Below are 21,761 nucleotides of genomic sequence, written 5' to 3' on the forward strand. Positions count from 1 at the left end.
GTGGAGTGTCCGACTCTTGATTTCGGCTCAGGTCATGATCTCCGCATCCGCAGTTCACGAGATCGAGCCCCGTGTCAGGCAAAGAGGCTGCTTGGGATCCTCTCTCTCTCTCCCCCTCTCTCTGTCCCTCCCCTGCTCGTGTGCTTGCTCTCTCTCTCTTGCTCTCTCTCAAAAATAAATAAATAAACTTTTAAAAAAACATTATGTTGTGAGAAAGAAGCCAGACACTGAAAAGTATATACTGTAGTATTCTACTTATATGAAGTCCTAGAATAGAAGGTCAAAAACTACAGTCTAAGAAGTCAGAATAATGGCCACCTCATCAGGAGAACAGTGTTGGCCAGCAAGGGGTGTGGGAGAAACTGCTGAGGGGATACGGCAATGCCCTGTATCTTGATCAGGGCACTGGTTACACGAGAAGGTACATGTGAAAAGAGTAAACAAAATATACTCCATGAAATGTATACCTCATGTAAAAGACTGCACCAAAACCATCATAATGTGGGATGTACAGAATTTGGGGGAAGGGAAAACACAGAGAGTCCATGAAATGTAGCCATCGCCGTGGCTGAGTTAAGTAACGAATGACGGCTACTGTTTATGTTGTTCTCATCATTAGTGTTAGCATTTTGGCGAAGTTACATCTGACCCAGAAATTGGGGTCTAAAGTTCAGCACATAAGGCAAAAAATATCTATTAAAATTGTCCCCTGAGAATCCTGTAAATTGTCCATAAACTACAGCTTGCCTCATTTGGTACAAACAGCCCTGCTCGGTCAAAGATGTTACTGTGTATAATGGATTCGGTAATGGGAGGGCGGCAACAAAGAGGGCTGGGTATAAGAAGCACACCTCTGTAGACAGCAGGATCACAACCAGGGGCCCGACCTGTAAGAGACGCACAGGCATCAAGACCAATGGCAGCATCATCACCACCTCTTGCTCGTGCCTAGAAATGGGCTCATCGGGAATGGCAGGTGTAATCACCAGACCAAGCAAACTGTTAATCACTCTTCTCTGTCCTCTGTCTCTCTGTCTGTGTGTTTGTGTCTGTCTCCCTATGTCTCTTTCTCTCACTCCCTGAATTTGCATTAGCTAAGCAAGCATAAATGCAACTTCACTGTACTGTATCTCTGTAATACTGAAGCACTGAATATTCTGTCTGGCTCAAGGGGTCTCACCCGTCCCCAAATGGGAAGAGACAGGAAGTTAACATCAAAACCACCTGTGTATTATGTTACTTGCAAGTATAATAGTATAATAATGAATCATCTTACAAGCTTTACAAAGTCTCGGATACCCCTTTATAATAATAGATGCCTAAATCTGAGCAACCACGCTGACAAATGCATCTCGGATTCCAGCGCTCGCAGCAGACAGACCCGGTAAACAGCTGCCCACCACCACGCCCTTGAGCACTGCCCTACACGACAGAGCCCAAAGGGAACTAGAGAGAAGGAGCGTGATTACCGGAGAAATCTGGCTCTGGAGTGCCTCCAGCACAGGCTGCCCTATGAATAAGAAGCGAGTAGGGGGCAGGGCCTGGTGCCGGAAGTGCTTGTACTTGGTAAAGCTGGTGGGTTCTGACTCTGCTCTTAAGCTGTGCCCGACATCCCATTAACCCACTTGGAGAGCCTCAAGGGAGGTCCGGACAGGTGTTAAATTACCTTTCGTCACCCCACAGGTGTGGGAGATGTGCTGCAAAAGCACCTGTCACATCTCCCGAGGCAGGTGGCTCTGCCGGGGATTTTCTCTAAGCACGAGGATCCGGAAACCGTATCACTTTTGACTTAGAAATGACCTGGATCAAGGACCCAGGTTTCTAAGCAGGACAGAATGATAAAAATAAGCTCTGACAGCGTAGCCAGGTGAGAGAGAAGACTCTGAGGTGAGCTGTGGAGCTGGGAGAATGAATGCCATCCATTCTCTTACCCAATGGCCACTTATCACGCCCGATCACACGCCCAGGCTGGCAGACAGCTGGGAGAATCAGAAAGTAATAATGATTATAAAAAAAGAATCTGAAATAAATCACACCTATTCTCTAGGTGTTTAAGGCCTAGGTGAAAAGAAGGAAAATGTGAACATGACAAAGTAAAGTTCAAGGCCATCTAATTATTTTCCACAAGCCTACACTAGGTGTCCATCATGGACCAGGCACGGAGGACCCTCCGGAGAATCAGAATGAGTCTGATATAGGGACACCTGCAGGGAGCCACATCCCAACAGAGGACGTGGATGATTAAACAAGGCACAACGCGAAGTAACGGGGAATAAGAGAGGTGTATCGAGAGCCTGCAGAAGCATGGAGACGTGAGCTCTAATTTACGTGTGGCTGTGTGCAGGAAACATTCACGTTCCGCCCTGTAGAATAAGTAGGACTTAGCCAGGGAGGCAAAGTAAGGAACAGGGAACCACATTCCAGGCACAGGGAACCACATACGCAAGGGCACAGCGACTGCGGAGTCCCCTGCAGAGCTGTGGGGGAAAGGCTGGAGTAGGAGGGCAGTGGGGCTGGAGGGGCAGGAGGGATGGGGAGAAGGGAGAGGTCAGCCCTGGCATCGGTGGGAGGTGTGGGCGGGAGGGTGAGAGGCAGGAGGTGAGGGCTCTGCAGCTGGAGAGGAAGAGCCGTGCTCCAGGGAGCTTCCGGAAAGCATCGGGAGCAGAGGAATCCTCCAACCCATTCCGTGATGGATTTCCAGTTCCCTGCAGACCTCTGGGCACTGACTTCCTGGGAACCTCAAGAAAAGTGTAGAATCCTTCCCCTGCATCCCGGCAAGCTCCCTGCTTCCTTTCCTCCCAGGTCACAAGCTGAAGACAAACGAACGACCTTTCGTCGCACACCTTCTGATTTTCCTGCGTACTTTTCCAACCACAGAAAATGTTCCTCATTGATGGGCCTGCTTTGTTCTTAAAAGAGTCAGGTCACCTTTTTCTTCAGAATCTTCAGAACAATTACAAACACATGAAAAGCTATGTTTTTCCAACGAGGGGATAAAAAAGAAGGGGAAGATATGGCTCTTGTCCTGGGGAAACGAACAAGCGGCTTTCTGTTCATCCCACGGAGAGGAGCAAAGTCTCCGGGCTGCACCAAACGAGGCCTGGAACAAATCCAGGGGCTCCCCCGTCTTCCTCAGGTGACTGGGGCTTGGGACTAATTTTCAAAATCATCAATCTCTAACCCAACAGAATTACTGGAAGTAGTTTCCCTTTCTTGTTACCTCATCTGATGACATTTGTCACTCACCACAGAAGACGAAATGTCACTTGCATGGCTCCCCAGTGTCTCCCTCTGTTAATCAAAAGGCCAAGGTGGCCAGAATGTGTCTTGTCCTCTTCCCAAAGGGCCTTAGTTTGGGTTCCTCCAGAAGCAGATCTTGAGGAAAAGACTCAAGTTCAAGAGTGTCATTTATGTACCACGTGATACATGTGCACATGGAAACCTGGAGCAGGTAAATGACTCCACAAAGGTCGTACCCATTATAAGAGCTAATACTCCTGTTTCTTATAGAAAAACTCAGTTGGATGGGATGCTATGAAACACATTTCCCACGGGAGGATTCTTTCTGTATAACACACACTCCACAGTCACCACCACCACTACCAACAACAAAAACAACGAATCACAGGTGGAGAAGAAACCACCTCTCTGTTGCGAGGTCCACAAACCTACACTAATGACAAATGTCACAGTACCAAGCACCTCAATGTCGCGGAGATGGGAAGAGAGGGAGGACCACTCAGTCCACTTCTTGACAGAGTATAGTGTTCCTGGGATGGCTTGGGATCCATCTGGAAGTCAAGCCCACAACCCACCAGGTTCCTCATAGCCTCTTCCACCCGTCACTGCACACCTAGCACGTGCTGGGCACTTCAAGTGTTATGCTGCTCAGCCGTGATGAAAGCCCTGGAAAGAAGAAAATGCTGTCTGTATTTGAAAACAATGTGTATTTGAAAAACAATGTGACTCATCAGCTAGCTGTGGAGTTGTGATGTGAGCCGAGACCCATGGGAGTCCATCCAAAGTGCCCCCTCTCAACCATACACATTACTCCTCATTTCTAAGGAGCTGTCCTGGTGTTAGCCCTAACTGCCTCCTTCATGCTAGAAATATGTACGGAGCATCTCCTTTGTGCTGGCCTCCAAAAGGCACATCCTTTGAAGAGGTTACCAGTGGGCAAATTATAAATAAGCTGTAAAACTCATGTAGAGTTCCTATGGAACCAGAACTGGACTTAGTTAGGTCCAGATGATCATCGAGCCTTAAAGTAGACATCACACAGGGCTGCCATTACTGTTCAAGCGTCTGTCTTTCTCACTCCGGGTGACAATCATATGAAAGTATTTTAAATTTGGGAAATATTGAGGTCAATCAATCCTCTTATTTGAGAGAGGAGAAAACTGTAGGTCACCAAGTGGATACGATCTGCCTACAGCCTCACATTGAGTCAATGACAGAGCCCAGAAGGTACTCAGGCCCGCTGACTCCCACTACAGTGCTCTTTCTGAAACCAGGATCTGGGCCACCTCAGGTAGCTCTTGACAGCTGCCTCCTCATGTCTACTTCCAAATGTGCTGCTCTGACCCATCCTTCAGACTTGCTTCCCCTCTCTCTGTCTGACCCACAGATACCCTCTCGTCTCCAGGCCTCCCAGGCAGCCCCTAACGCAGCCTATCCCTTGATTTGGCTCATGGGTGGGTCTCATCCTGTTCAGTGACAACCAGGAAAACTAATGCCCATCAAGCATACATGGCGTCCAGACCCTCTCAGTGGCCTGGCCAACAATCTCACTTCATGGGCCAAACAATTCTCACACCTATGAGACAGACTGACGGGGGGCAATGTATGCATAAGAAGCCACTTGGGAGACGTGTCACTTTCTAGGACTCTGCTGTGACGACTCTGGAATACACTTGGGCCATTTGATAAAAGGCAGATCTGTGGTGGCCTCGCCTGTCCTCTGGAATGAGAGACCATCCAAGCTCACCAGAGGTTCTCTTAAAATAAGAACAAACCTTCAACACTCAGTTGATGGGGGTAGTCAGCGGGAAAGGAAGGGCAGGGCAAGGAAGGGTGGGAAGAGAACAGAAGGGAGTTTTGCTCAAGATCTGTTGATTTTTAAAATCTTAATGACAAAATGGTTTTAAGGATATTTTTGGAATCTAAATGCTATGCACCAATTAACTTTTTTTCTTTGATGCTAACCAGGGGATTGGAGACTTTGAAGAGTTCTGGGGTTACTTTCCCCTAGACTTGTTGCAATGGGGTCCATAGGGGGTGGAAAGACTGAATTTCGATGGCTCTCCACAATGGGGCAGCATTGGATGGTGAGCTGTACACACGATAGGTGAAAGGATCTAGCGTCAAGGATTCAATTGCTGAGTGCTACTTCAGTGCTAGTCTTCTTGGGGAGAAATACAGGATCAGAGACAGATGGAGGGAGGGCTTTTGGCCAGGAGGACAAGGAATTTGAACTTCATCCTGAAAGCAAAGGCAGGAGATGACTGTTTAACCAAGGGAATGTCATGGGCAAACGTGTTTTGGAAGGATTGCAATGTGGAGTGTATACAGGGACAAAATAGCCCAATGGTTAAGAACACTGGCTTTGAGGTCAGACCCAGCATGCATCAGTGCCATGACTCTGGGCAAGTTATTTAACCTCTCTAGACCTTTGGGTCTCATAAGTGAAATGAGCATATCAACACTATACCTGTCTCAGTGGCTTGAACTAAGTGGGACAATCTGTAAGTCATACATGTAGAAACAGAAACTGGGAGAGGCTGCCTCTCAACCACTGTCCCCAAGGCCAAAACTGTGTTAGTCACACTTCTTTTGGAAGCCACTCCCCTGCCTACAGTTTAGCTCTGTGTTCTGAGTGGAAACTGTTGTCTTCCCAACCTTACCTCTCTAGGCAGTGATTGGTCTGGAGCTTGAGCATGTGACCCAAGTCTGACCAATCAGAGTCCTGTCCCCAGGAAAAGTAAACTGATGCTGACAGAAGATCCCCTTTTCTTCTCACTACTGAAACTGTTGAGATATGCGTCTGGAATCTGCAGGTGACCCTGTAAGTACGGAGGGAATTTACAGGGAGAGAATTAGGCTAAAAACAAAGATGAGATATAGAGGGATAGTCCTTGGGGCGTCTGAAGACCTATTGCCCATTCCTGGGCTCCATGGACTTGTCCTGCCTTTGTGTAGTCTGATTCTTCATCTCGTTCTTGATTCTATGAGCTATCTTAATTTGCCTTCCAACAAACACCTTCCAAAAAACACTATTTTTTGCCTAAGCCAGTTCAAGTATGGCATCCATGATGTGTTACCAAGCGCCCTGATTTAATGTGACCATTGACTGATCTTGGCTTCAGCACATTCTCTTAGAGCTCTGGAGTTACCCAAATTTTTCCCCAACCCATCTCCAACAAATATTTTGTTTCTTCATGATTTGGGGTACATTAATCTATAAAGACAAAAACATATTTTAAAAAGTCAAGTTTCATTGTACATTTAGTGAACCACCTTTATTAAAAAGACTAACATGACACAAAATTAACTCTGTCCCAGGAAACTCAGGACACATTGTCAGAACCCCCATCCTCCCTGTTGATCAACCCACTTAAGTGCAGTAAATCTCCAGAGGTTGATAAACATCGAATATTCTACACTTGTATTTATTGTCCATTCTAAAATTGACATTTCCCATTGCACATTTAATCACAGATTGCTTTGTTAAGCATTTTCCCTGTTCAGAGGAACACATCAGAAATTGATTCCCTGATAGAACGAGGTAGGGGATGAAGCACAAATTCAACTACAAGCATTTGGAGTTCTCCTGTCCTGTCGCCTTTGTGGTTTGGACACTTCATTCCCCAAAGTGAAAGGTAAGGGCTTTAAGACAGAAAACCAATTGGGTTGCTGGAATCCAATCAACGGCCATGTCCCAGGGCAAAGGACCAGTCCAAAGTGGCCACCATCCATCTCTCAGTACCTCCCAAATGCTACAGCCCACCCAGGTCAGATTCAAGGAGGCTAGTTCTCTTTGTTCCCAATGAGCGTGAGGCTGACGGGTTAAAAAAAAAAAAAAAAAGTTGCACCAGGGGCAGAGGAAATGAAATTGAATTCAAGTTGGAGGTTATTTGTCTTCCCTGTGACCTGCAGTGGTCTCAAGTGATAGCCCAAGTGGCAATGCTCAAACTCACATGTGTGAGTCAATTACTGGGTACTTGCGTTTAAAAACTGTTCTGATGTGTTAAGTTTAAAACGGCTCAAATATATCGAACAGAAAGAAAAAGAAGAGGGAACCAAGCCCCTTTAGGGATTTTGTTTGAATCTACAAAAAGGCTGGACTGAAACCTGCAGAGTATTTATAAAGAAGCTGTAAAATCTTTTATTCATTTGAAAGGAGTTGGAAAGAGACACAGGAAGTAGGCAGGAGAGGCCAAGCAGCAGCGTGGCAGAATGGGGAGCCAGCAGAGACAACTTTGTGATGTTGGCAAAAAAGCTTTTCCTAAAATTGGGAGGAAGTTCCCATTGCCATCGTTCATGTCCTGGACAGAAGATTTGGGTGAGAATCCCACGTCCACCACTAGCTAGTTCTAGAAAATGTCACTTCCACTCTGTGAACCTCAGTTTTCTTACCTATGAAACGGAAATAAATTCCATATACAGGGTTTTGTAAGGACTCTAATGCTATAATAGATGTGGAAGTCCTTTATAAGCTGTTGAAAGCCACACAGATGCTAGTTGTACTTACAAATGGTTTAATTTTTTTTTAAGTTTATTTATTTTGAGAGAGAGAGAGAGCACAAGCAGGTGAGGGACAGAGAGAAAGGGAGAGACAGGGAATCCCAAACAGGCTCTGCACTGTCAGCACGGAGCCCGATGCGGGGCTTGAACTCACAGACCATGAGATCATGACCTGAGCCAAAATCAAGAGCCAGACGCTTAACCATCTAAGCCACCCAGGCGCCCCATACTTAACATTGGTTTAATCTGAGCCAGAGTATACCACACATGAAAGGGAAATCCTGACAAAGAGTCCAAGGGCAAAATTCAGATCAGAACAGCCAAGACTAGAAAAGATAAGGTCCAGTCAAAAAGCAATTTCCATTAAAGAGCCATTTGTAAAAGGCCTAAAGCGGTTAGTCTTGTTTCCAATTCTTAAGGCTACAAGCCCACCCATGAGCTTGCCTTAGCTGAATAGGGCAAGTGGTTTACATGAGCTGACCAACTAAGAGTGATTTCTCAGTTTTAATGCAAGTTCTAATTATGCTAGGAGATCTCTGTAGCTAGAGCCAGTGGGAGCTCTCCAGAGAGCCATCCCCAATTGTTCTGCCTCTTGTGCATCTCCTCACTAGCGCTTCCTAGTGACATGTTCCTGAATTGCAGGCATAACGTGAATCAGCCATGGCAGCCTCACGAGCAGTGCTTCTTAATCTTAGCTGCATGCTGGGATCACCTGCAAATTTTAAAAATTATGGATGCCTTAAATCCACCTCCAGAGATCACTATCTAATCAGTTTGGTGTCTCTTGGCCATTGGAATGTTGAAAAGCTTCATATAGTCAGGTTCAAGAACCACCGCTCTAGAGCAGACATAAGCAAAATTCTTCTGTAAAGAACCAGATAATAAATTTTTAAGGCTTTTCAGGTCATATGGTGGTCTCTGTCACAACTACTCAACTGCACTCTTTTAGCTTGAGAGCACCAGAGACAATATATAAACAAATGGGCATGGCTGTGTTCCAAAAATCTTTACTTAGAAAATAAGTAGCAGACCATAGTTTGCCAACTCTTATTCTAGAGATTTGTTACATAAAGTGAGGTCTGAGGACCGGAAGCACGGACAGTACCTGGGAACTTATTAGAAATGCAGAAGCAGGGCACCTTGGGTGGCTCAGTCGGTTAAGCATCTGACCTCGGCTCGGGTCATGATCTCACAGTTCGTGGGTTCGAGCCCCAAGTCAGGCTCTGTGCTGGCAGTTCAGAGCCTGGAGCCTGCTTCAGATTCTGTGTCTCCCTCTCTCTCTGCCCCTCCCCTGATTGTGCTCTATCTCTCTCTCAAACATAAATATTAAAAAAAGAAGAAGAAATGCAAAAGCCCAGGCCTCAACAAGATCCCTCTGGTGATGTGGATGCACGTTCAAGTTTGTGAGGCACCACTCCGGAGGCGACACTTTGTGAATCCAGCCCCGCCAGCATCACAGAACCAAGGTGGAGGGTTCCCATCGCTGTCAGCGTCTCCTGTGCCTGTCACCTCTATCAGCCCGGCTGTCTCCCAGCTGCCACATTTCTGTAGCTTCTTCTCCTTGGTGATTCAGACAACCTGAGCAGCTGTCTGGGTTTGATTATGGTGTTTCCAAAGGGTCAGTGGAACCACACACTGAGTTTCTATTTTTCATAATAATATATGGAGAGGATGTGGCTGTGGAGCCATAGCAGGTGATATACCTCTGCTCTCAGGAACTATCCATTTAAACTTGTCAAATGTCTCAGAACTCCCCAAATGCCCCATGCTGCTCCAAGTCTTTGTGTCTTATATATGGTACCGTGCTTGCTACAAGACTCTTGTGGGTCATCTTGCCGCCAGGCAAATTTATCTAACCTGAAAACAACTGACATGGGTGAGACCTTCTGCCCCCACTCCCATTCCGATTTAATCACTTCTTCCCCAGGCCAGCCCCATGCCCTGTACCCACCTTTGCTCTTACCCTTAGCACACTGATGGTAATAATGAGCTCGCCAGTCTGTCTCTGCAACCGATGCTGAGCCCCTCTGGGCCGAGCAGCACTCCCTTCTGCATGCACGTGCCTAGGACTTTCATGTCCTAGCACTGGGCTTTCGTGTGATAAACGACATTCGTTTCAATCTAATTGAGCTGAAAGTGAGTCAACATTTCTTTTGTTAACTGGCAGGCTAACCTAATCACCACAAAACCCGTTTAATGATTAAATACTTAATAATAGCTCACAAAAAAATACTGCTCTCCAGAACAAACTTTGGGAAACATTGCCTCTTCTGGCCCAGATCAGATCCAAGCTTGTAAAAATCCCTCGAATATGAATTCTGGCTCTGGCTCTTGCCTAGCAATGAGGAGGAGGTGGGAGAGGGACTGATAGGATAAATTTGGTTCCTATCCTCCTGAGACATCTTTCCTGAAAGATGGTTGCAGGACTGTCTCAGGGGCAATTATTAAGGAATTAGAATTCCCACCTGGCAGAGGAGAAAGTTGGATTCGTGTATTTAGGATTTGCCATCAACTTAGTGGCACAGCCAGGGCCAGAATCCAAGTCTCTCGGCATTGGTCCCAGATGCTGTCCAACAGAGCAAGGCAGACTCCTTTACGAGGACTTTCTCAGGAGGTCACCATTTGTCACCATGTCCTTTCTCCCACCTGGCCCACCTACACCATAACCGGGTGGGAGGGTAGAGACAGAAGGCACCAGTTTGGACCCTCGGGAGAACCTCACATCTAGATCCAGAACCCCAGACTGTTGAACAATGAGATGTCTTTCCATTACAGACTTGAATCCAACGTTCAGCTCAATCAGGGATCGGTCCAAAATGCTCATCTGTCTCATCCCTGGGTCTGTCTGGAGCTGACATTTTGATGAGGATTCCACCCAAGAATCCTGCCATTTGGGCAAAGCTGCCCAGTCTGGACAGAATCTTGGCAGGAAATGTGGCATCGGGGCCCATACCCCTGACTCCCTGCCCAGTCTTCTCTCTGGCCAGTGCTCTGGGCAGCACCCCCACTCTTGCGTATGCAATTTCCCCATAGGATAGTCAAGATTTGTGCACAAGCACATGAACACCTGGGTGCATTCCCGCATGTGTGTACAAAGGCAAGTCCCGACTATTTTTCCCACCACATCCTATCATGAAACCACTTGAGGTAAGTGAGGAAGGAGCCAGATCGTGCTCTGCCTGCCTTTGGCATCACCTTCCCCGGACTTCGCCAAAAATGAGAAGCCCACGCTAAGCCATGAAGTGGCACTGAGAAACCCTCCTCTCCACTCTGGGCTCCGGTTACCATGTCTCTAAAAGGAGTGCGTTGGACTTGAAAGCAGTAACGGCTGATATCGATTTGCACTTGCTGTGTGTTTGGTGCTTCATGCGTATTATCTCACTTGACCACGACAACGAGGCCGTCCTACAAATGGGAACCCCTGAGTGGATCAGGCTGCGGTTGCCCCAGGGGCAGATCCTGAGACAAAAGTTGAAGGGCCACAGTTGGCTTGGGAGGTGATCCTAGGAAATATGAGTCAGACAGTGGGGAAGTGACACAGGAAATGGGCCGGCGGCGATAAAGGGTGTGCGGTTAGGCCGACTCCACAGTGGTGACTGGATCAATCCGACAGGAAAACTCTGGGAAGTGGGCAGACCGTCCCTGGCAAATGAGCCCACCTGAGAGACTAGATTCGATTGAACTGTATGACACTGACACTATTCAATCATTTTTGACCTGGAGAAATGGCAATGTCATTGGTTCAACATAACATTAATTCCAAGAGTTGTTGATTGAAGGCTGCCAGACAGGGGAAGGGAAGTATTCGTCTCGTGGCACTTCCGTCCTTCCCAAGCTCTGGGGGAAATCTGTTGGGCCGAGAGATGCAGTTACTGGAAGTAGGGAGGGAACACACTGAACACTGTTGGCCCCTGAGTGGGTCCGATAGCCCATGCCGTACTGACCTGGAAAACCAGGATACAAACAGGATTCAAAGCCAGACAGTCTGTCTCTCCAGCTCCTGTATCTAACCCACACGCTGCCTCCACTCAATTTCTAAGACTTCAGCATTTCCCTGAATTACACAGTCCTATGCTTCTAAGATTCCAGAAGTCTTCAACTCCAAAAGCTACAACTCAAAGAAAAAAATGTCTTCAACAGCAGGAAAAGACGAGCCAGTTGGCCATGGAAGTTCCACAGGCACTGGTCAAGTGCACACGATGTTCCAGATTCCTCACTGGGCTCAAAGGATGCATGCTGAGGAACACTGCACAGAGAAGATGGAGTAATCCCAGTACATGAGAGCAGTGCTAAGAGGGTGCTGGAGGCCGGGGGACCACGTGGCCTTCGGGGGCTGGGAAGTGGGAGACCTCCCGCGTTAGCGTGCACAGCCTGAGCTAGAAACCGCAAAGCCGGGCTCATGCCCGTGCACCTCCCTCCGAACAGCCATTCCAAGGGTACAACAAATGTGCTTTGTAGAACAGGTGATTTACAGAGTTGCTCAAGACCCCAATTCTTTAAATGTTGTCCATGAACTTATGTTTCAAACTTTTAGGAATGAGTTATGACATGCCACCCTGAAAATTCAATTACCTCAGCAAGGCATTTGGCATAAATCAAAGATATATATAGCTTGGTGAGGCATTAGAGATTATCCACAGATTGGAAGCGACTTGCCCAAGGTCACACTGCAGACGCTAGGGTCCACTGAGATAGATCAGCAAGCCATAACTTTTGCCCGTATTGGCATTGTTGGGAAACAGAACACCGCCTTTCCAATGGATGCCCTCCATCTCTATCAGAACAGAGTACAGAAAAGCCCTGGACAGGGAATCAGAGAACCTGACCTACACTCTTGAGTTCCCCCCCACACTGGGTCATTGCGACCACCCCCTGACAATTACATGAGCTGCTGTCTGAAGACGTCAGCTTAGTAAGTGGTACACAGTCCTACAGATGCAGGGTGATTAATCATGTTTACTATTCATTATTCGGAGATATCCTTGTTTATTGTGCCTGGAACGGTGACAGCTAACTTGTTTCCTGTTTGTAACATTTTTGTTAAATTTAGTAACATTTAACAAACTTTTGTTCTACTTAATAAAGTATATTTTAAAAATTCAAACACCACAGAGAGTATAAAATGAAAACTAAAAGATCCCCCAAAGCAACCTCTGTTAATAAAACAGCTTCTTATAGACCCTTCCAGATGTCTATTTCTGCATATAAGTTGGGGGGGGGGGGGGGCAGGTGTGTGTGTATGTGTATTTTCCATTGTCCCGCACCTTGCTTTTTTATCTTCATGTAACATACACCTCAGACAGGGTCATCCAGCAGTATGTGTAGATTCAATTCATTCTTTTTTTAGGTGGAAAGAGTTCCATTAACGGATACACCAGAAATTATTTAACCAGACCTCTGTTGATGGTCATTTGTGGTCCTGTTGGGGATTCTCTCCTGTTACAACAGAATGGCCAGGAGTAAGTACCTCATTCAAGCCGTTAACAGCACGGCCGGGAGAACCGCCCCAGGACGTGCTCTTAGACCTGAAATTGCTGGATCAGATGCCACGTGCATCGGAAGGCTTTAACGATGTGGCTGGAGGTCCCCCTGGGAGCCCCCCCACATGCCTTCCTCTCATTCACTTATATCCCAGTGGCCCTTTGTCCCAGGCTCTAGTCAACCCTGGAAAAGAGAAAACTTTTTTAGTATTTACCAATCAGAAAAGGGAAAAATGGGATCTTGTTACTATTTTGACTTGTATCTCATTTATTATGACTGATGGTTGATGTCTTCTCACATGTTCATTGGCAATTTATTGCGTGATTGTTTTCTTTAGAAGAAGATGGGGGGAGGGACGCCCAGGTGGCTCAGTGGGTTAAGTGTCCGACTTTGGCTCAGGTCATGATCTCGCAGTTCATGGGTTCGAACCCCACATCGGGCTCTCTGCTGTCAGCACAGAGCCGGCTTCAGATCCTCTGTCTCCCCCACCTCCACCCCTCTCGTTCTCTGTCTCTGTCTCTGTCTCTCTCTCAAAATAAAGTAATAAACCTTAAAAAGAAGAAGAAGATGAGATCGTGCACACTTGCTGGATAGAGATAGAGACTGAGATGAACCAGAAGTTCCCTCATTAACTGTCTGTTTAGAGCCCCTACCCATATTTTAAACTTTTTAAAATTCCATATCAATCTCACAACCCTATTATAAATTCAGAAAAGCCATCTTGGGTGGAATGCCGCAAACTTTTTTTGTTGTCGTTCTGATTCACTTTTCATTTTATTCCTTGGTTGTGTTTTGCTATGGATTTTTTTTAATCTATACAATAACCTTCTAACTGATCCTCCCATTTCTACCCTTGCCGCAGCTGTGACCTTTTAAAAAACCGAAGTGAGCACGTCGCTTCCTTGCTTGAAACCCTCTTGGTGTTTTCCAGCGTCCTTAGAACACATCCACAGTTTGTGGTGACCTAAGGCACCACTGCCCATCTGGAAGCTGCCTGCTGCTCCTGCCTCACACCACACCCTCCCCCTCACTCCAAGCACACCTGAGCTGCTTCCCATAAGCTTTCTTGCCCTCTGGGATGTTCTTTCCTCCTGTCTCCAGCTAGCTAGCTGAGGAAGTCATTCCCATTCTCCAAGGCCACAGTTTAAACGTCACATGCTCGGAAAGACTTCTGTGACCCCTGACCAAAGGGGGGCCCTTCCTCTGCTATTCTAGATCTCAGCTTCTTGTCTGCCTCTGCGGTAGTATCTAGCACAATGTATTGGTACGTATGTATCAGCTTCCATCTGTTCTCCCCACAAGCTCCATGAAGGCAGGACCTTGTCTGTCTTATTCACCATTGCATGCCCAGCGTCTTCATCAGTGCCTGAAACACTGTGGGTCCTCACCAGATATTTATTTAACGCATGAATTAATGTGTACTCAGGTTTATCATTCCCTTCTTGAACAGGTTTTCATTTTTCTGGGCAGCTTGGAAAGGTACTTAACCATTGTTTCATTTTCAAGGTTAAAGTCGTTCTTCAGACTCGTATATATCGAGGACCTTCTCTGTTCCGGGCCCTGTCTGTAGGTATAGTGAATGAGAACAAGACAAGACAGCAACTCTTCCAAGAGCTCAAATCCCAGTGTGGGACTGATGGGCCCATCCCAAAACTCAGAGGAATAAATGATGTTAGAAGATGGCAAGAGGTAAGCAGGAAAAAAAAGCAGGATTATGTAAAGAGGATAGAGGTGGGGGGAGGGGTGTCTCGTGAGAAAGGTGGAAGCCGGAGAAGAGTGTGCAGGCAGGAGGACAGCAGGTGCGGTCTCTGAGCAGGAAGGAGCTTCTGAGCCCCCAGCACGGGGAGATTCTGAGATTCGATCAGGGCCTCCTGAGAGAAGTGGGCAGGGCCTTGCCGGCGGGGCGCGTCCTAGAAGTGGGCGGGCCCCCCCTGCAGGGCATCCGCGGTACAGCATGGGGCGCTCTTCCTGAGAAGGGCAGCCACTGTCAGGCCCTAAACCAGGGAGCGGCACCATCTCACTTCAGTGTCTGAAAGACTACCCTCTGATCCATCTAGAAGCTTTTTTAGTGAAGGAAACAAAGAAACAGGAACATCGCTTTGTAACTTTTTTTTTTTTTTTTTTTTTTCAAAATGACCGGTCAGTTGTCTCATTTATTAAACAATCCACCCTCCCTTCCCTAAAATTTAAATTAAAATGCTTCTGGGGAGCCTGGGTGGCTCAGTCGGTTAAGCGTCCGACTTCGGCTCAGGTCATGATCTCACAGTCCGTGGGTTCGAGCCCCGCGTCGGGCTCTGTGCTGACAGCTCAGAGCCTGGAGCCTGTTTCAGATTCTGTGTCTCCCTCTTTCTCTGACCCTCCCCTGTTCATGCTCTCTCTCTCTGTCTCAAAAATAAATAAATGTTAAATAAATAAATAAATACATAAATAAATAAAATTAAAATGCTTCTTTTAACATATACTAAAACTCCCTTGGGTATTTGGGGTGGAGGGCACTTCATTCTGTTCATTTGTTTCCTGAAACCAAACATTTTGAATTTTGTAGCTTCATGATACATTTTAAGATCTGCTGGTATCAGTCTCCCTGTATTACTTTTTATTGAATACTCCCTGTATTTTTTTTACAGAATTTCCCTATTTTTGCACACTTCTTTTTTCCTAGGTGACTTTTGAATCCTTTTGTCAAATTGTGAAACTGCAACCCTCTTAGTGTCTTAATTGAGATTCATTAGGCTTGTGGATTAACTTATTAATTATATTAAAGAGAAGTTACATCTTTCCAATATTGCAATTTTCTAATAAACATAATGTATATCTACTTGTTCCCATAGTGTTTTCAGCTTTTTATACACCAATTTAACAGCTATTGATTAATTAAAATAACTTCTATAATTTGCTTGCCAAAAAACTCATTAAAGAAATTTGGAAAACAGAAACACGAAAGAAAATACAGAGGCAAATAAAAATCCCATATAATTGCATCTCACATAGAATCCACTGTAACAGTCTGTTGTGTGTGCCGGGCACACGTTGACACGTGTGCTGGCCATTACTCTGCAGCATATTTAGTGTTACTTTGTTTACAAATGAAGCTTCACATGTCATCCCATGATAGTAGAAATTCTCTAAAGTACAACGATAACTGCCAACATTATACCACATAGACGTACTACAATTCATTCAACCAGTCTTCAAATGTTAAACATTTCAGGAATTTTTCTTTTTCTTTCTTTCTTTTTTTTTTTTTTGGTAACATTTTCTTCTAAGTGGCACTAAATGAACAAACACACTACAATGAACAAACACACTTTTAAAGAGGTATTTGTTCTCGTTTGTTTCTTTTCTTTTTTAATGTTTATTTTTGAGAGAGAAACAGAGTGTGAGCGGGGGAGGGGCAGTGAGAGGGGGAGACACAGAATCCCAAGCAGGCTCCAGGGTCCGAGCTGTCAGCACAGAGCCCGACGCGGGGTTCGAACTCATGAGCCACAAGATCATGAACCTGTGCCAAAGTCGGACACTTAGACTAAGTGTCCCAGGCGCCCCTCTCCTGGTTATTTCTTAAAGATGGTTTCTCTGACTTGCCCTGTGGGGTCACATCCTTTGCTAGCTTTTCCTCTGACATGGAAGACGTTTTTTTATAATAAAAGATTTGTCTGCCAAAGGTATGGTAAGTTTACTTAGTTTGTCGTTGGCTTTTTAATTGTATAGAATATATTGAATGGGGGGAGGGTTGAACTTCTTTAATATTTGGGGGACTTGGTAAAAGACGAGGAGCTATCTAACTTGATTTTCCTTCCAAATAGCCAATTGAATGTGTTGAACTGTGTGCTCTTATTGTCTTCATTCTATGGTCTCGGTCTGCACCCGGTTCTGGTTTACATAGGACTATCTATTCTACTGCAGTGATCTGCCAGCTGATTCTTACACCAGGGCCCAACTCTTCAATCACTAGTTTCATAATGCATTCCCACCACCCCAAGGTAAGAATCCCCTTGTTGTTCTCCCTTTTTTAAAATGCTCTACTTCTGAACCAGAATAAGAAGCAGCCTCAAATGAAGAGCAAGAAGCCCGTATGTGTTGGCTGATATGCTCACACGAGAATTAATTCCATGCTGAGGGCACGCTGCCTGGGCCGAAATGGAAGAGCTGAGAAGGAACGCCTGTATCCTGACTGCTCACCTCCCCGAACCACAGGAGCTCGGTGAAAACTACAGTTCCCGAAATGCGCTACTCCAGGCCTCTGCTGGATCCCCCGCCTCCTACTACACTGTGATCTGTGATTGGGGGCCACGTTTACCAGGACAGGAGCCCCTCCATCAGGCCCCAGACAGCAGCCGGGGGAAGTGCTGGGGGCATGGCCGAGAGAACGGAGTGAGCAGAAAGGTGCTCTGAGGCCTCAAATGCAGAAGCCCTGTGTAGTGAGTCGGATGTCCAGTTCTTGGGGTCACTGGGACCCTGGCCCTCTGCCTCAAGAATCCTGCAGAGGAGAGACCCCAGATCTACCTCCCTTCCTTTAAACTGATGAATATATTCAGATTAGAAAGGCAGGACACACTTGGGCCTCCCACAGCAAGCTGCACGCTGCCCCTGTGGGGACCACCCCCAGATGCCTCAGACAGTGGCCGCCAGCCAGCCCGGGGTTCCCGGTCCGGATGCACCACTTTGCTCCCTCTACTACTTCAGACGTATTTCTGAAGGACCTCGGAAGACACGAGCGAGAATTGCTTGCAAGATCCACTTGGGATGAGAGGTCACCAAGTATTCGTTTAATAGGTAAATGTAATAAATATAAAATACTATCTTTTGACACTGAGTTTTATTAGATAGCCACAATTTTCTCTGTGTGCTGTTGAAAGCTCTTGCTTGGTGCTACAAAACCCACGGAAGAGAGAAAGAGGGGATGGCAGTGGCTATGAGGCTTAGGATAGATTTTGTAGCCCATGATCTCAAAGCCACATCACCTGGTCCCCAGAGGTCTCCCTGGGGGGTGACCACAGAGGCCCTGCTGAGAATAAGAAGCTGGTAGTTTTGTTCCCATTCGCCAGGCTTCCCTGGGAGCCTTCCTCCCTCCCGTGGGGACCTCACGGGGATTAGGGAGGCTCTTCATGACTATCCGGGGTCCTCTGGCCATAACCACATGACAATCATAGGCAGGATCTCCCGCCCAGCCCCCCCCCAAAATCCCATTCCCTTAGTTATTTAAACACTAACCTAGAAACTTCTTTCTGTGAAGCATTTGGCAGCTGTAATTAAAGTCTCAAGTCAATTGACCTCACAAAACAGAGATTATCCAAGTGAGCCTGACCCAAATAGCTGAGCATTTAAAGGCAGGGAGTTTTCTCTGGCTGGTGACACAAGAAGAAGTCAAATCGGTTCAAAGCACAAAGCAGGATTTGATGTGCCTTTGCTGGTTCGAAGAAGGGAGGTGGGCACATGAGAAGAAATGTCAACAGCCCGAAGTTGTTCTGAGAGGGCCCTCGAGTGATGGCCGGCATGGAAACAGGACCCCAATCCCCACCCACAAGGAACCGAGTTCTGCCAATACCCTATTTGCACTTGCCAGCAGCTTTCTCCCCAGAGATCCTGGGCTCCACCCAGCCATCACCTTGAAATCAGCCTTGTAGAACCCTGAGCAGAGAGCCAGCCACACTGGGCCAAACTTTTAACCTCCAGACCATGAGCTAATAAATGGGTGTCATTTCAAGCCACTGTGAAGCCACAGAAAACTAATACAGCATCCAGTGGCAATAAAATGCACCTCCCACCCCAGCCCTCGATGTGCTAAGCTGGGCAGCCAGGATTAGAGCCCCACCCTGTATGCATCTTTGCAGGAAATTCCCTGTCAAAGATCAAAAGTTGGCTCAGCAGGGTTCATGAAAGGAAAACCAATTGCTCCCTGCCTGGCTCTGTGCCCCTCGATCTGAAGGGAAAGGGAGAAAGATCTGCCCATATAATAGTGTCCCTGGCAGCAGGGACAGCAGGGCAGCAAGCGTGACCCATTAACACATCAAGAGGATGCCAGGGGACAGCATCACTAAAGCCCCACTTTGATTTTTCCAGGCATGAGGGGGTGGAAGCCGGCAACAGAGGCTGTGTTCTGAATCCAAAGCCATCTATTTCTATGCCTTCAAAAGGGAAAATCATCTGAGCCCTCACAAGGGGAAGAAAAGAGAAGATGGATGGAATGAAAGTCTGCGCAGCCAGGCAGCCGCAAAGAGGAAGCGTGGGACCGGGGATGTGGGTCAGGGGACCCCAAGGACCGCCACCAGAATGTTAAATGTTCGCCCCCACCACCACCACCGCAGACCCGACAATTGGAGATTTAGGCATATTCAAGTTTTGTAAGCCTCAATTAGCCCTTGTAAGAGCTTATCTTCTTTCCCCCAATTGACTTTAATCAAGAGCTTCAGAAGCTGGGAAATATTTTAAGTTAATCAGGCCCTTAATGCGGGCCCCTGGGGAATGCTGCAGACCTGTTCCTCCTCCGGTTTGCCACACTGGGCCCCCGTCTTTCCCTCCTCTCCCTTCCCCCCAGGGTGTCTGTGAAATGCTTGGCAAACTTGTCTCTCAAATGAAAGGGAGACTGAGGGAGAAGGGAACCGTTGAAAGGACACAGGACGGCAGAATCCTATCGTCGTCTTCCACCAGGGGCAGGCAAGTGGTCTTTCCAACAGCAGACTTTTTCACATGCCCTACCAAAAAAGTTGAAGATGTTCACTGAACACCCAGCTCGGTTCCAAGGACGCCCAGCACCGTGACCTCGTGTCTGAACCCCAACTAGGAACCCGAGGTCTGATGAGATGATAAATAACTGAATGCCAATAATAATCACTAACGCTGATGGCGCTCACCATGTGCCCAGTGCTGATCTGCATATGCAAATTCACTGGCTGCTCAACCAGTCCTTTACTATCAACATGATTATCGCTCCCATTTTACAGACAATGAAACTGTGCCCTGCAGAGGCTAAGGAACCCACCCCTAGGAGATCTTTCTGGCACATGTTCTACTGTGCTGTGAATCTGGGGCCACGCAGAAATCCCAAGCGGACGTTTCACACGCTGGCAGTCCACGCAGGGAGCTGAGCTAGTCACGTGAGATGAGGGATGAGGCTCTCAGCTCCAGAAAAGGGCAGGCAGGGGTCAAACACACCTCCATATCTTAGGTCAGGGTGCCCACAAGCAGACCCGGAGATGGAATTTATGTGCAAGAGATTTATTAAGGGAAAAGGAAAAGAAACGGCTGAGCCAGAGGAGAAAGAAGAACAGAGAAAGGGAAGAAGCCAAGCAAAGGTATGAGTTCAGGGTTCTCTGGAGCACAAATCACACTTCAGGGTCTGTCCTGCCTCCAGCCAGGGAGCTGGCCCTTCAGACTCCAGCCCTGGTTGCCCATCGACTGCAGGCTGCCCAGGAGGCAGTGGGATTTCCAGGCCCCTGTAGTCCAGGGGAAGACCTCCTGGGACAGTCACCGATACAACAGTTAGAGACACAACACGTGGAGCTGGGTACCAGACAGGCAGATCCCCCCCCCACCTCGGTAAGGGGGATCTGAGGGGCTCTGGGCAAGCCCCATCCACTACAATCTATCTGAATCTTGAGGCTTCTAACTGTGCTGCTTCAGGAAAGTTGCTTGACCTCTCTGAGTCCCAGATCTACATCCGTGAAATAGGAAAAAAGATTCTATTTCCTCTCTCACAGAGTTACCATGGGGATTCGATTCAATACAATGAGCGCGCACGGTCTAAAATCAGCATGGCTGCTCTGGGATGCAGCGTCACACCAATTGCAATAAAATTACCACAAAGACACAGGAAGAGACAAAAATCCACTGAAGAGTCATGAGTAACTCACAAAGCCCTGCAAATGCTCTCCTGAGGACCAGCCCCCATCCTCCTCTGCCAATGAAGAGGATGTTTGGTACCAAGCCCTTGGGCTGTGACCACAGAGCCGGCCACAAACCCACCCACTTCTGCCCTGAAAACAAGCTCCTTGGAAAGAGTCGAGAGCTGTCCCCAAGCAAAGCCAACTACCCCACTGCACATCAAGCATCTGGGACCTGCGTCTCTGTTACCATCCAGAAGACAGCCCTGGCAAAGTTTGAGAGAGGGCGCCATCTGAAAGGGGGTTGCAGAGAAGTAGGTCCGGGGGCCTCTGCTGGAGCTCTCTAATCTAGCTCCATTCTTCTAGCTCTCTGATCAAGTGGCTCTGCTCACACTTCAGCTCACCTTCCAGAAACCCAGCTCTATCGAGCAGACATGTAAAAGCCGACAACTGAGTAGTCTTATCAAATTTTCACAGCTAAGTTGTTCAGTTGCATGGGAAATTGTTCGTGTCTGTAAATAGAAGAAGAAAGTGTCCGGCCCAGAGGCCTCAGGTGGGCTGGGGTTGCTGAAGGCAGTCCCCCAGGATGGCTGGGAAGTGCAGGTCCGGCTGAACTCCAAGTGGGGGTCTCCTTGAGTCCTCAAAGGGCCCAGCAGGTCTTGTCTTGACTAAACATCCAGGAAGCAAGGAGCAGCAGACATTAGCTGACTTCTCTGA

At 47.2% G+C, this 21,761-nt stretch overlaps 2 long non-coding RNA genes across 2 annotated transcripts in view; one reads left to right on the forward strand and one right to left on the reverse strand.

The window, feature by feature from the left end:
* The window catches only part of LOC122208901, a 481,315-nt gene that overhangs the window by 216,761 nt on the left and 242,793 nt on the right, over positions 1–21,761 (reverse strand). The gene's annotated exons all lie outside the window — the stretch shown is intronic.
* On the forward strand, positions 6,744–17,987 carry LOC122208902. The gene is made up of 4 exons (XR_006197371.1): positions 6,744–6,878; positions 13,091–13,202; positions 14,731–14,913; positions 17,259–17,987. It is a non-coding gene; the product is annotated as an uncharacterized LOC122208902 (long non-coding RNA).

This window comes from Panthera leo, chromosome E2 (assembly GCF_018350215.1).
Source record: "Panthera leo isolate Ple1 chromosome E2, P.leo_Ple1_pat1.1, whole genome shotgun sequence".
NCBI classification, from domain to species: domain Eukaryota; kingdom Metazoa; phylum Chordata; class Mammalia; order Carnivora; family Felidae; genus Panthera; species Panthera leo.